At 38.6% G+C, this 11544-nt stretch overlaps 1 long non-coding RNA gene across 1 annotated transcript in view; it reads right to left on the reverse strand.

Moving 5' to 3' along the window:
* LOC103459476 (uncharacterized) overlaps positions 1-6126 on the reverse strand; it is a 15062-nt gene extending 8936 nt beyond the window's left edge. Inside the window, exons 1-2 of the long non-coding RNA XR_532753.2 lie at positions 6032-6126; positions 5911-5947 (exon numbers count right to left, since the gene is read on the reverse strand). This is a non-coding gene — a long non-coding RNA (uncharacterized LOC103459476). The remainder of the gene's footprint in view (positions 1-5910; positions 5948-6031) is intronic.
* Positions 6127-11544: the final 5418 nt, after the last annotated feature.

The following is an 11544-nucleotide window of genomic DNA, read 5'->3' on the forward strand; positions in this document are numbered from 1 at the left end:
TATATAAAAGATGGTCGGCTTAGAGGAAAAGATGAACGGAGCAAGAGATTGACAGACGGATGATTGGAAGATAATCTGAATAGATAGAAACTGACAGATTCACAGATGAAAATATAGATGGAATTATGAAAATAAAAAAAAATACTACCAACATGTCTCCATCTGTAATCCTTACCATACTTAGCAGGGCCAGGAAAAACTTACACTTCCTTCTTAAAGCTCACTTTAAGAAATCCTCAGAGGACGCTTTAACTTCTTTTAAAAATAATGGGACCTTAACACAAAAGTCTTGACAAACTGTGCAGGTTCAGCAGACTCATTAAGGCGCTAATAGATAATTACGGTTCATTGATGCATTGGGTCTTGATAAGCCTTTGTTTACTGGATTGCTTACCGTTAAAAGAAAAAGAAAAAGAGTACATTTTAACAGCCCAACTGTGAGAGAAAAAAGGTACGTTTTTTTTTTCTTCTTTTTTTCTTACATAACCCCTTCTTGTAAAGCACCTCAGGCAAAAGTAAGAAAAGATTTCTAACCAGCATGTTAAGACTCTGAGCTAATGAGAGCAACAATGGTCCAGGGGGGATAGTTTATTGATTGGTAAATCCTCTGCTGGTTGTTTTACAGTTGGCTCATGTACTCTGAGTAGCAATGTGCTGAGAGGATCATCCAGCCGGTGGATCAGGAACAAATAATGCAAAGAGAATTACAGGTAAATTTGATGTGTAATAATGTGCATACATACTCAGTCAATAGGAATCTGTGCAATCTTTTTACACTCTGAATACAGTTGTGACTGATCTGGTCCGATGTCGGTATCAAATACAGAGATGCAGACATGTGGTTCTGTGTTGCCGCAGGTAAAATATTAGCTATAGTCACCCTGGAAGCTTATCTGACAAGTCATATTTAGACAGCAGTTTCATATGGCTACAGATACATGTGTCAGGATTGTATTGTATTTTGCAGATTTATAGCAGTGAGAGCTATGTGTCCTGTGATATTCACCATCTGGAAAATTCACAAAATTGGCTGCTGGAATAGTTAGCCACGTGTTGCTAATCACTAACAAAGGTTGTTAAAAATATTTTTTAACTGTCACCTTCATAACATCAGCATCAGCTAGTTTTTTCCCCCACATTTTAAACATTAAGCGTATGTAGAAAGATTGCCTCAACCAATGAATAGTTATTCTCTTGCTGGATTTTGCAAAAATGGTACTTCCCAAAACAAAACAAAAAAAAAACAGCATATATAAGCTCAACAAGTAAAAAATGTAAAAAAAAAAAATAAATTATGCTGTAAAAGTCAATTGTGTAAACATCTCTTCACACTAAAACAATGTGTAATTCAGGATGAGGAATGCTTAATATCAACATTGTACACAAAATGCAGCAAACAAGTTTGAAATAGATGTGTTATTGATCCAACAGGAACATTTTGAGAACTACTTCCCGTAGGCTGACCTAATGAAACACAGTTGAGGTGGGCGAGTCGGAGGTCAAACCAGTGAAGCAGGGAGTTCAAGCTGGCATTACCGAGGCTGACCTGACCAGGCAAAACATTTCTGCCGAGCGACCTGGAGGTCACTGGATCCAACAAATAAGCCGAACTTGTATGGAAAGCTCTAGAAACTAAAACCACAAAAACCTATGGATCGTAACAGAAGCACCATTTAGTTCAGCCCAAATGTAGGCGCATTAAGTCGTCGCATTTCAGTCTGTAAAGTGATCTAATGTTAGAGTATTGATGAAAGAATCAAAGGAGGCTCAAGCACTGTATCACGAATGATACAAAGGAGTGATTTTCAGCTGACACAAATAAGAATAAAATCAGGTTCTTAGCTCTGCTGCAATTATTGTGAACTTCTGTACAGTATTTGTTAGTTATCAATCAATTCTTATAGAGCGCAAATAAAAACGCTTTGCTCCATCCATTTTTTAAATTTTCGAACAGATCAATTGCCCAACAGTTTTTTAATAGGGTTAGGATTCACACAACAAGGAGACAGCTGAGATGTTTGATTTTCCTCTCTTATGCACCTAAAATTACCAGCACCTAACAATGCAACACCCCATTTCACACCTTCCAGGTATGAAACGGGAGCATCTACTGCAGTACGTTTCGTATTGATCGTGAAATAATTCATGCCTGCTTTGACAGTGACAGTCAGTGGTTTAAAGTAATTTTTCACATTTACACATGTAGTAATCCGTAAGAAAATGTGCTTTATGTCTCCAATGTATGAGCAGGAGGTATCTTAGCAATGATCAAGGATCCTTGATCTGTCATATTTTATTAGATTCTAAAAGGCCCAAACCAAAACTAATTGGAAACGATTGAAATCCAAAGTTTTCAGATTAAATATAAATTAAACCATAGGTGAGATTTTAGCAACTTTATCCCTTTAAAAATACGCTACAACAAAAAATAAACTGGTACACCATGGTTCACGAACATGGCTATGAAATAAATGGCAAGGCATAAGAAAATGTGGATCAGTGACTTTTTTCAAAGTGAAATTGACAAATGTTTGAGACGACCAAAGGGACAAATCGACCATAGAAACACAGGATTACTAGTCATATTAGTTTTAGTGCAGCTGAGTCTTAACATAGACTCAACTACAGTGGCTTGCTTAAGTATTCATACTGATTGAACATAGTCCTATTTTTTGTATATTACCAACCACTAACAATAAATTTCAGCCTGATCAGTCATAAACTCCATAAGACACTTTTGTCCCCACAGTCACTCTCTTGCTAGGACGGCCATTAATCTCAGTTCAGCTTTTGTAAACCCACGTAAATAGTTCCTTCAAAAATAAAAAATGTAATAATAGTGTGCTGTTCTTTGTTAATGCATTGTGTTTAAATGCTAAGTATGCTTATTTTCAGCCAAAAAAAAGAAAAAACAAATTTGTTTAATTATTGTATGGATCATAATTTTATTGTAAATGTCAACGTCATTTAGTGTCTTCCTTCCAAAAAAAAGGAACAATTAGAGTTGTTTTCGTTGCGTTGACTTAAAATGTTCTCTTCACACTTCAAAACGTAAAAGAAAAAGCAAAAAGCAAAAAGAAAGTAGAAAATTCAGTTTTTGCTTTTTTCATTTTGTGCATACATAACACAGAAAAACACAGCACAATTAAAAAGGAAATGGAAAAGAAAGGAAGAGGAAAAGGATGCTTTCATTCTGTGTCCTAAAATGACCTAAATTCAATTAAATTAAAACATACACATATATATCCCAAAGGAAAATCAAATATTATATGTCTGATTCTCCAGAAATGTTAAAAATATTCCCTTTAATTTGTTCCTTTGAGTCAGTGTCTCACCAATGGTCACTGGGCAGCAGGAACCCCCAGGGTGTCCTGGTCACGTAACCTGCTGTTTGTAACACACTAACGTATGCGACCTGTTATCTAGTTCATTTTCCTTCTCTGCTGTTTTCTCTGGAAGACCTCTGATTTGCTCCTCCAAATCTTAAACTTCTGGTAGAGCAGGAGCCCCTTATCAGTCCTCCACACAGCCGCCCAGGTTTCAAGTCCAAGCCCTGGGAACGTTGCTGTATCCTCTCCCCTTCTCTCTCTACCAATTTCCTTTCTGATTGCTGCAAATAAAGGCTACAAGTGCCACAAGAAATTTAAGGAATTTGGTCATTTAAGAGTTTGGTCATTTAAGAATGTACATGGTGGGGTTGTGTTGAATAAAAACCAAAAAAAGAAATATCGTTTTGATTTGTACTTGGTTTTAAAATGAGTGGGGAAAAAAAGTGAACGAAAACGCACAACAAACGTAGATCTGTCATTAAATAAAAACAGATTCCAATATGAAGTGGCTGTGAGTGGAAAGTCGGTACATCGTTTGTTTCCCTCACAAAGACATGAGCGACTGAGAAAGCGAAGACCGAAAACGGCGTCGGAATTACAAATAGTTTGTTGTACTTTATGAAGCTGCAGCCTTTTTGTGCAGAGAGCTAAGGCCAGAATTAAATATGAAAAAATATTGTAGTTTAGGACATGCTTTGTTGCCAGGATTTCACATTACAACCTGTTAGAAAAACAAGCACACGTTTTGACCTGCGGACCTCAATCATGGTGCCTCCCTCAGCGTCAGTTGCTCTGGCAGCCTCCAGCTTCTCTGCCTATTTTTACATGAACTAAAGGACACAATAGTACAATTGCATTCATAAGGATACTAAGTCTTTACAAACTGCATACAAGTCACGCAACACACTGATGTTGAATCAACACAGCAGGGAGGTGTGATAGAAATCACAGCTGATGGAAGTTAGAAACCAACTGTACCCAAAAGCAGCGGAAATAACCAGAGCTTCACTCAAACAGACATGCAATCAATATAAATTAACAATAAAATCTCATATTGTTATTTATTTTGGTACCTGATCTAACTGTTCAAAGCATGTACATTGTATTAAATGTACCTTTTTAGTGACGTCTCAGATATTTTCCCACATTTGCAAAGGACTAAATAGATACACTAAAATATATTTAGAAAATGCACATTTCATTTTGCAACCGAAACCCTGGAGTTTCCCGTGGAGAACAGAAATTCAAATGAAACTAACCACATCAGCCACTTTATCTCTACGAAGAGCTAATGTTAGTGTCTCCCGAAAATGTCAAATTCAAAGTTTTACCCCACTTTGCCTTAAAGGCGCATATTTGTCAAGACGGAAAGCAGCATTTTTGTACATGCAGCTTTTTCCAACAGTCATGCACGGTGGTGGAGGGATGATGATTTGGGCTTGTTTTGCCCAAATCATCATCCAGGGCATCATGCAGTTTTTCACAAACCCGAGACCACTAGAGCAATGTCTTCTGGACAAATGAGACTAAAGTGTGAAGCTATTTCACAAAAAGACCTACAGCAATGCATTTGATAAACATTAAAACAGGCAGACAGTCGTGTTTTGACATAAAACGTATCGGCGAATATCTAAAAACAGCAGCTTTGCTGACGACGGAATGCATTGAGCACGGGGTTCAGTGTTTAGGTCATAATCATTCAATTTCTTTAGCTCCCTAAAGTAGTTTGCATGGGTTAAAAAAAAACTGGTTTGCTTTTATGATTTAGTAAGATTAATTAACTTCGGCAAGCAGGAGCACTCTATTGTCTACTCCCAAATAATTAATAGCACCTATGGGGTGTCACCTTCTGAACTGATCTACAAATACAGGTGCAGCTTACGTTGATCGTGACCAAACAGTCTTCCAGGAGCATCGCAAATTAGCGCAGAGAAGCAAACATGCTGACCTGTTAATAATGAGGTGCCTGTAATCTATCAATGACACCCACACCTTCGTTCTTGCTGATACAACACAAGCCGTAGAAGCATGAAGCTATTAAGATGGGCTCCTGGGCTCTGATGATTTTTTTTTTTTTTTTTTAAATCAGATCAACTCTGATAAAAAGAGATTCAACTTTCAAGTGGCTTTCTTGAGAGTTGGTTTGGGTTAAATCCAGCATTAGCTTGGGTTGATCAAAGATCGGGAGGAGAACCATAAACTTAAAAAAAATAAAAAATACCATAAACCATACCATGGTTTATGGTTTTACACGAAATGTTAAAACAAAAAACATGAACAAAGTACTTTTATTATACAAAGGAAAGAAAGAAATATTCCTTCTGGTTCTTTATAATATTTGATGGGGTTTTGAAATGTCTGAGGTATTGTAAATACAAAGTGTCCTTATTTGGCCTAATTCCCCATAATAATCCATTGTAAATCATTCAAAAAGTACCAACATATGTGTATTTCTACAACTAGTCATACAGTACAGTGCTTTAAATCAGTAAACATGCATGTGGCATCATACATTATAAAACTGATGTTTTATTGTAATGTTATTCAATTTCGTAGTGAAATATTTTAAATACCACCTTACCATGACTTCAACTGAAGGGCCCGAGGGAGATTCCTACCTAGGAGAGATGAGATTCAGATCAAGGCTTACTCCATAATAAGACTTTCACAACATAACTGCAAACGCCCCTGTGAATACTTACCTTTTTGCACAGGGAAATATTGTTTTGCATCAGCCTTGTATCAGAAACCTCCTACGTTGCCGAACTGCTACGATAAGGTGCCAACATCAAATGCATTGTGTCTTTTGTTGGAAACAATAGGGGGAAAAAAAAGAGGATATGGATTAGAAACCTAACCCTCCAAGTGACTAACACCAAAGTTCCCCGTGTCGCGCTTACTTCAATTTTATGCTGTTCCTGACGTAGCTCCCCCCGACCCACCGTCTCCCTTTGTTTAGCTTCCCCCTGTCCATGTTGGATAAAAAGTTAAACAGGAGAGGAACCTTAGGGGAGCAGATGAGAAAACAGTAGTCACGATTCAAGCCACATACAATTTGATGACATGACCAGAGAAATCAATAGGAATTCATTGCGAGAAACCCCCTCTGAGCTTCTCTGGCAGAACAAAAGAACAATTCGGCTTGCTGTCGAGCTGAAGCGGTAATAGCCCGGTGAAGTCATCCTCCTGGAGGAATTAAGCCATGCGTGCTCGAGCGATGCAAAATCCTTCCCATGGCTTGCCTTGTTAACACCCCATCATCACATAGACAGACACAGAATTCTGGCCCGTCTTGTATTTTAATGCAATATTAACAATGTGTGGGCAGCTGCCAACAGGACGGAGAATACATTTAAAGACGTTTACAGTAATTGAACTCTCTTCACAACTTTGTCCCTGATCTATCCGTTGTGTTTCTTTGACTTTGTGATGATGCTTGTTGTCCAAGGTTCTCTAACAAACCGTTGAGGCCTTTGCAGCAGGTATATTGTTTTTTTTTATCAGGAAAACAACCAAGAGGCTCATGATCACTGTGGAAGAGCTGTAGAAAGCCACAGCTCAAGAGGGAAAATCTCTTGACGGGATAACTATCATGCCTGTTTTCAGCGGCCATCAGACGAGACACCAAGTACACCGGTCTGTCACAGGACCGGTTTTAACATCAAGAGGTCATTTCCATCACGCCTTGAAATAGACCGAAACAGTCTGGAGCAGAGACAATTGTTTCTAAGCAGCTTTTCTGCCAAAATTTTAAACTTCAAGCTCTTCAAGCTGGTTCTCAACTCAAACACAGCCCCTTCAAGGGGGAGGGCGCTTTGAAATCTCACCTGATCTCATGTTTATTCATGTGTGTAGGAGAAGCCGGAGAGGGGGTTTTCACGGCCGAAACCAGCCAGCCAGAACTAAGGCGATCACCCGAGAGACGAGAGACGGCGAGAGCCTAACGTTTAATTTAATACACACCCTTGCAGAGAACGAGAACTAGTGACAGCAAGAGGTTAGATAAGGCCAGAGGAGTAGCTTTTAACACGACTGGCCTGATGCAGCTGCCCTGGGGTCCTGTTGGGTAGAGTGCTGAATCACAAAAGCTGAGGTGGAGAGGCGGATGGAAGACCTTTGGCAGGCACAAAACTCTGTAAACAAAACCGCCTTTCGCTGACCTTTGGAGGATGAGTCAGCGGCGAAGACGCGTATGGAGATGAGAGACAAGAACATGCGTGGGTTGTTGTCAAAATAGTATCTCTACTCTTGTTAGGGATACGAAGACTTTAATTGTAGTTTTATCACTTAATACTATGGAAAAGTATTTGTGCCCTTACAGGTTTCTGCAGTTTTTGCTCATCATCAAAGACATGTTTATATCAAAGATACCTTGACTACAGCTCTGTCTGATTTTCTGTTTGATTCATGATTCCATCAACTACTGCAAATTATCCAGGTCCTAAAGCAGCAAAACGGTCCCAGACCATCACAGTGCTACCACCATGTTTGACTGTTGGTACGATGTTTCTTTTCCAGTTCACAAATATTATTCCAAACAATTGAGAATTATCAGGATGAATTATCAGGATGCTTTTTTTTTTTCTATGATGTGTTTTGGGCATTTTTGTGGAGTTTTTTGGTCAGCAGTGTGTTGAATTTGAGCTATAGTTCCTTTCCTTGTTATAAAAGCCCAAACTCTGGTTATAACCGACTTACCTGAAGCAAGTGGTGCTTTAGGCATTCTGCGATCTTTTGTGACCTCTTGGACGAGTTATCAATGCACGTCTTGAGTAATTTGTTAGGCCAGCCGCTCTTGTCAAGGTTCACTGCCGTCCCATTTTTTTTCCATTTGTAGGAAATGGCTCTCAATGTGGCTTGCTGAAGTCCAAAAGCCTTTGTAAACCTTAACTGATGGGAAGACATAAATTATACTTTTTTTTATTTTAGATTGGGGGACAAAGTGCAACTTTTTCACAAGTTTTAGCCTTCACGTTTTCATGCTCTATGTAAATAAGTTCTTTATTTTATGGTGTCACATGAGCACAAACCCATCTGATTAATCACAAATGATCACAATTTATATTTTCATAGAACCAGGTTGATTTCTGCATTATTTAACTGCATTTTGTATTTCTCGTATAATAGCGACGCCCCATCAATAATGCGACTAAGCGGAACATAGACAAGGACTAATTTTTTTTATGATTGTCAGTGATGTTCTTTTTGTAGCGTGCTACATGCTTAGACACACTTCCCTGTGGCATCTGGGGAACTTAAACATTTAGTCAATTCAATTACAGACACTTATTTTTTACAATAAGAAATGTATTACTATGCAGCTCAATGTGGAAATATAATGGGTGGAAAAAAAATTCAAACAAAATATTTTCATGGATATTTTTCAGGGGGGTTTTTTTATGCCAGAAAGAAGTTGACTTGACTCTAGTTTTTCCAGTTTCTCCAAAATGCTCTGCACCGTCTACTACAAATAAGATACCGACTACTCACGACCTGCTCATCTTTTCATAACAACTGAAAAAACCCTTCAAACCCACAGGGAAAACTGTTTTCGTTGACTTATCTTAGCCACAAAATGTGCAACTGTAAATGTTTCATACAGTCAAGTACAGAAGATGCTTCTCAGAGGGTTGAACTTGGCATCGCACCATCTTGGAGAGGCTAGAAAAAAAAAAAAACCTGCATAAATATGCAGGAGTATTTACAGTACTCTTTCCCACTCTCTGATCTCTCTTTGTCTTGCACTCTTTAGTATTCAAAGCGTTCGAAACCAGCAGTCAACTTCCCATTCAGCTGAGGCAACAGTCTCTCTATGAGGAGGGTGCGAATCAAAAATAAATAAATAAATAAACTTCACTCATTTTTTTTTTTTACCATTAAAAACATCCTGAAATACTTGAAGCTTCCAGGTGAAAACCGTCCCCGCTCCCCTCCCCTACAACCTGACGAACACAACAAAGCCGATATAGGAGTGGAGCGCAGAGATAAAACACGCCATCTATTCTTGTGAGCTTCTCTTTGAAACTCCCCTTCAGTGTTGCCTCTGAGATGGAGGCTCTTTGCTCCCTGCAGAGCGACTCCGGCTTCGCCTCTCCCTGGAGAGATTTGCAGAGCGAGACAAACACCTTGAGTTTCTCCGCGGCTGTGTGTTCTCCTAAATATGCTGCAGGCAACTTTAAATTGATACCGTGCACTACCTTTCCCTTGATAATTGTACATCATCACCCATGAACGCTTTAAGCGGAAAACGGTTAATACTGGTAATAATAAACAGCTGCAAAAATACCACATGCTGGCTAATGAAGGTTGCATCCATTTAGAAACAAAAAACAAAAAACACTAAGCCGAGTAGCTTCACGATTGCAGGGAGAGCTCCAGTTATTTACAAAGTATTCACAATACGGTACCACAAACGTCTTCACACATTGTCAGCTTACATCGAATTCAAAGTGTTTTAGTGGTAACTTATGTGGCCGACCAACACAGAGCAGTGCATAATTAGAGATTGGAAGGAAATTGACAAGTGTGACATTAATTAAACAGTCAGTGGCACTGAGAAAATACAGAGTAGGACCACTTTTCACTGTAATTATAGCTGGAAGTCTATGTCCATAGAAGCTTTTAACGTAAAGATGGAATTCCTTGCCCGTTGTTCTTTGGAAAACTGCTCCCAATCACATGGATTCAAATTAGTTTTGATGTTTGAATATCTGCAAACATCAAAACTACATCTAATTCTGAATTAGACATAGTTATGGACTTTATACGCAAGTATGGTTTGGTCCCAACCATTCCGTAAGAGACCTGGATGTTAAAAGGTCTTCACCAGTCTCTTTACAGATTTTCTTAATTTGAATGTATCTCCGTTAATCTCCTCACCAACTGACCAGCTTTTTCCTATTCCTGCTAAAGAGAAGTATGCCCACACCATGAACCTGCCACTACCAACGTTTCACCATGGAGACGGGGTGTTATGCCATTTCTCCACAATTTGCATTTTTTGCATGCGAGTCAAAAAGTTTCTCCACGTTTTCTGTGTCCCCTACATGGCCTTGTGACAAACTGAAAAATTTGATTTCGTACGGTTCCTTTCGACAAAGATATTCTTACTGCCAAGACTTTCATAAAACCCAGATTTACTGCTTCCAATCGGTGTCCTGTCAGCAGATTCTCACACCTAAGCTGTGGATTTACGAAGGCCCCTCCACAGTTACCATGGGTCTCGGCAGCAGAGCTCCGTGAGACGGTCAAACCTTGAGAAAGTTTCTCTGCCTGGAAAATGCACGTCTGCACAGGATGACGCCAAAACATGGAGTTCAAGCTGATGTGCATTGTTAGGGTTTTTCTTTTTTGTGCATGCTGCATTTTAGATGTAAAATATCAACTTTGATTTCCTCCGAAAGATTTTTTTTCTTCCTACATGTTTGCTGTTTATCAGGAGACCCCAACACAAGACTGAGAGGCAGGATTAACAAGAACGATTTGGCACAAGGCCACTAAGAAAAAACTTATCTTTGCAAGTTCTATGATACTCCCAATCCCACCATGAGATCAATTTTAGTCAGAAAAAAAAAAACATGGTGTTTTTTTCTGCTTTAGTTTGTTTGCTTGATAACTGGGTAGAAAAGCAGCAGAATGAAAGGGTCAGAACAGTTATAAAATCTCTCAATATTATTTTTTTTCTTCTTCAGCAATTACTTTCTTCTTGCCACTCAACCATAAAAAAATAGACTTGTTGAGTTCAAAACTAATAGTTGCTCCGTTAAAAAGATTCGGACTCCAGTTGCAGTTAACCTAATGTCTGTTTTTCTGGTTAAAGCTCTGGTTAGTTTAAGTGAGGCAGGAAAGATTTTTCAGTAATGGTGTTTTGAACCGGGTGTTGTACTTGCAAAAAAAAAAAAAAAAAAAAGAATGGAAAAAAAAGTCAAATTACACATCAGTCGACTATGCACTAATTAGGTGATTTAAGTTTTTTTTTCTCTTTTTTTGTACCGACAACCACTAATACTTTTCCACTTCACTATTATGCTCTATTTTGTGTTGGGCTATCACATAAAATCCCCAAATAGCACAGAATTTGTAGTCGTAACAGGGTTTCCCCCAGAAAACTTGCTAAGCCCAGAGGTTGAGTGCTAGTCATTCATTAAGTAGCCCGTCATATTTTTGAGAAAAAAAAAAATGTTTAAAGTTGACAGAAAATTTTAAAATATCACTT

This window comes from Poecilia reticulata, linkage group LG23, assembly GCF_000633615.1.
Source record: "Poecilia reticulata strain Guanapo linkage group LG23, Guppy_female_1.0+MT, whole genome shotgun sequence".
In the NCBI taxonomy this organism is placed as follows: domain Eukaryota; kingdom Metazoa; phylum Chordata; class Actinopteri; order Cyprinodontiformes; family Poeciliidae; genus Poecilia; species Poecilia reticulata.